Raw genomic sequence first — 4809 nt, 5'->3', positions numbered from 1 at the left:
TATCTTCCTCCCACTCAATTCTCTTGAGAGAAACTCCTTCTCGAGAAAAGCTCCGTTCTTAGCAACAAACACTTTGCCCTCGGATTTGAGATAGAAGGTGTACCCAACTGTCTCTTTTGGGTAACCTATGAAGACGCACTTTTCCGCTTTGGGTTCCAGCTTTTCAGGCTGAAGCTTTTTGACATAACCATCACATCTCCAAACTTTAAGAAACGACAACTTTGGCCTTTTGCCATACCACAGTTCGTATGGTGTCGTCTCAACGGATTTTGATGGTGCCCTATTTAAAGTGAATGCAGTTGTTTCTAATGCATAACCCCAAAATGATAACGGCAAATCAGTAAGAGACATCATAGATCGCACCATCTCTAACAAAGTACGATTACGACGTTCGGACACACCATTACGCTGTGGTGTTCCAGGCGGTGTTAACTGTGAAACAATTCCACATTGTCTTAAGTGAGCACCAAACTCGAAACTCAGATATTCACCCCCACGATCAGACCGTAGGAACTTGATCTTCTTGTTACGATGATTTTCCACTTCACTCTGAAATTGCTTGAACTTTTCAAATGTTTCAGACTTGTGCTTCATCAAGTAGACATAACCATATCTACTTAAATCGTCAGTGAAGGTGAGAAAATAACGATATCCGCCGCGTGCCTCCACGCTCATTGGACCACACACATCGGTATGTATGATTTCCAATAAGTCACTTGCACTCTCCATTGTTCCGGAGAACGGAGTCTTAGTCATCTTGCCCATGAGGCATGGTTCGCACGTGTCAAGTGAATCAAAGTCAAGTGACTCCAAAAGTCCATCAGCATGGAGTTTCTTCATGCGCTTTACACCAATATGACCCAAGCGGCAGTGCCACAAAAATATGGCGCTATCATTGTTTACTCTAACTCTTTTGGTCTCAATGTTATGTATATGCGTATCGCTATCAAGATTCAATATGAACAATCCTCTCACATTCGGTGCATGACCATAAAAGATGTTACTCATAGAAATAGAACAACCATTATTCTCAGACTTAAAAGAGTAACCGTCTCGCAATAAACAAGATCCAGATATAATGTTCATGCTCAACGCAGGCACTAAATAACAATGATTTAAGTTCATCACTAATCCCGATGGTAGCTGAAGTGACACTGTGCCGACGGCGATTGCATCAACCTTGGAACCATTTCCTACGCGCATCGTCACTTCGTCTTTCGCCAGCCTTCGTCTATTCCGCAGTTCCTGCTTTGAGTTGCAAATGTGAGCAACAGAACCGGTATCGAATACCCAGGCACTACTACAAGAGCCGGTTAAGTACACATCAATAACATGTATATCAAATATACCTGATTTTTCTTTGCCCGCCTTCTTATCTGCTAGATACTTGGGGCAATTGCGCTTCCAGTGACCCATACCCTTGCAATAGAAGCACTCTGTTTCAGGCTTAGGTCCAGCCTTGGGTTTCTTTGGCGGATTGGCAACAGGCTTGCCGCTCTTCTTCGAATTGCCCTTCTTGCCTTTGTCGTTTCTCTTGAAACTAGTGGTCTTGCTCACCATCAACACTTGATGCTCTTTACGGAGTTCAGACTCTTCGACTTTCAGCATCGCAAACAACTCGCCGGGAGACTTGTTCATCCCTTGCATGTTGTAGTTCAACACAAAGCCTTTATAGCTTGGCGGTAGTGATTGAAGGATTCTGTCAGTGATAGCTTCTTGCGGGAGTTCAATCCCCAGCTCAGCTAGACGGTTTGAGTACCCAGACATTTTGAGCACATGTTCACTGACAGACGAGTTTTCCTCCATCTTGCAAGCATAGAATTTATCGGAGGTCTCATACCTCTCGATCCGGGCGTTCTTCTGAAAGATAAACTCCAACTCCTGGAACATCTCAAATGCTCCATGACGCTCAAAGCGACGTTGAAGTCCCGGTTCTAAGCCATACAAGACTGCACATTGAACTATTGAGTAGTCCTCCTTACGTGCTAACCAAGCGTTCTTAATATCCTGATCAGCCGTAGCGGGTGGTTCATCTCCTAGCGCAGCATTAAGGACATAATCCTTCTTCCCAGCTTGTAAGATTAGCTTAAGATTACGAGCCCAGTCTACAAAGTTGCTTCCATCATCTTTCAACTTAGCTTTCTCTAGGAACGTATTAAAATTCAGGATGACTGTCGCGTGAGCCATGATCTACAACACAAATATATTCAAAGTGGACTTAGACTATGTTCAAGATAATTAGAGTTCAACTTAATCAAATTATATGCTAAACTCTCACTCAAAAAGTACATCTCTCTAGTCATTTGAGTGGTTCATGATCCACTTACACTATCCCAAGTCCGATCATCACGTGAGTTGAGTATAGTTTCAGTGGTAAGCATCCCTATGCTAATCATATCAACTATATGATTCATGATCAACCTTTCGGTCTCATGTGTTCTGAAGCCATGTCTGCACATGCTAGGCTCGTCAAGCTTAACCCGAGTGTTCCGCGTGCGCAACTGTTTTGCACCCGTTGTATGTGAACGTTGAGTCTATCACACCCGATCATCACGTGGTGTCTCGAAACGACGAACTGTAGCAACGGTGCACAGTCGGGGAGAACACAATTTCGTCTTGAAATTTTAGTGAGAGATCACCTCATAATGCTACCGTCGTTCTAAGCAAAATAAGGTGCATAAAAGGATTAACATCACATGCAATTCATAAGTGACATGATATGGCCATCTTCACGTGCTTCTTGATCTCCATCACCAAAGCACCGGCACGATCTTCTTGTCACCGGCGCCACACCATGATCATCCATCAACGTGTTGCCATCGGGGTTGTCGTGCTACTTATGCTATTACTACTAAAGCTACATCCTAGCAAAATAGTAAACGCATCTGCAAGCACAAACGTTAGTATAAAGACAACCCTATGGCTCCTGCCGGTTGCCGTACCATCGACGTGCAAGTCGATATTTCTATTACAACATGATCATCTCATACATCCAATATATCACATCACATCGTTGGCCATATCACATCACAATCATACCCTGCAAAAACAAGTTAGACGTCCTCTAATTTTGTTGTTGCATGTTTTACGTGGTGACCAAGGGTATCTAGTAGGATCGCATCTTACTTATGCAAACACCACAACGGAGATATATGAGTTGCTATTTAACCTCATCCAATGACCTCCTCGGTCAAATCCGATTCAACTAAAGTTGGAGAAACCGACACTTGCCAGTCATCTTTGAGCAAAGGGGGTTACTCGTAACGATGAAACCAGTCTCTCGTAAGCGTACGAGTAATGTCGGTCCAAGCCGCTTCAATCCAACAATACCGCGGAATCAAGAAAAGACTAAGGAGGGCAGCAAAACGCACATCACCGCCCAGAAAAACTTTTGTGTTCTACTCGAGAAGACATCTACGCATGAACCTAGCTCATGATGCCACTGTTGAGGAACGTCGCATGGGAAACAAAATATTTCCTACGCGCACGAAGACCTATCATGGTGATGTCCATCTACGAGAGGGGATGAGTGATCTACATACCCTTGTAGACCGTACAGCAGAAGCGTTAGAGAACGCGGTTGATGTAGTGGAACGTCCTCACGTCCCTCGATCCGCCCGCGAACAATCCCGCGATCAGTCCCACGATCTAGTACCGAACGGACGGCACCTCCGCGTTCAGCACACGTACAGCTCGACGATGATCTCGGCCTTCTTGATCCAGCAAGAGAGACGGAGAGGTAGAAGAGTTCTCCGGCAGCGTGACAGCGCTCCGGAGGTTGGTGATGACCTTGTCTCAGCAGGGCTCCGCCCGAGTTCCGCAGAAACGCGATCTAGAGGAAAAACCGTGGAGGTATGTGGTCGGGCTGCCGTGGAAAAGTCATCTCAAATCAGCCCTAAAACCTCCGTATATATAGGTGGGAGGGAGGGGGCCTTGCCTTGGGGTCCAAGGACCCTCAAGGGGGTAGGCCGAGCCAAGGGGGAGGACTCTCCCCCCCCCCCCCAAAACCGAGTTGGACTAGGTTTGGTGGGAGGGAGTCCTCCTCCCTTCCCACCTCCTCCTTTTTTTTTCTTTTCCTCTTGATTTTTCTTCTCTTGGCGCATAGACCACTTGTGGGCTGTCCCACCAGCCCACTAAGGGCTGGTGTGTCTTCCCCAAGGCCTATGGACTTCCCCGGGGTGGGTTGCCCCCCCCCCGGTGAACTCCCGAAACCCATTCGTCATTCCCAGTACATTCCCGGTAACTCCGAAAACCTTCCGGTAATCAAATGAGGTCATCGTATATATCAATCTTCGTTTCTGGACCATTCCGGAAACCCTCGTGACGTCCGTGATCTCATCCGGGACACCGAACAACATTCAGTAACCAACCATATAACTCAAATACGCATAAAACAACGTCGAACCTTAAGTGTGCAGACCCTGCGGGTTCGAGAACTATGTAGACATGACCCGAGAGACTCCTCGGTCAATATCCAATAGCGGGACCTGGATGCCCATATTGGATCCTACATATTCTACGAAGATCTTATCGTTTGAACCTCAGTGCCAAGGATTCGTATAATCCCGTATGTCATTCCCTTTGTCCTTCGGTATGTTACTTGCCCGAGATTCGATCGTTAGTATCCGCATACCTATTTCAATCTCGTTTACCGGCAAGTCTCTTTACTCGTTCCGTAATACAAGATCCCGCAACTTACACTAAGTTACATTGCTTGCAAGGCTTGTGTGTGATGTTGTATTACCGAGTGGGCCCCGAGATACCTCTCCGTCACACGGAGTGACAAATCCCAGTCTTGATCCATACTAA

This window comes from Hordeum vulgare, chromosome 5H (genome assembly GCF_904849725.1).
Source record: "Hordeum vulgare subsp. vulgare chromosome 5H, MorexV3_pseudomolecules_assembly, whole genome shotgun sequence".
NCBI classification, from domain to species: Eukaryota; Viridiplantae; Streptophyta; class Magnoliopsida; order Poales; family Poaceae; genus Hordeum; species Hordeum vulgare.
Note: the sequence above shows the minus strand (reverse complement) of the source record.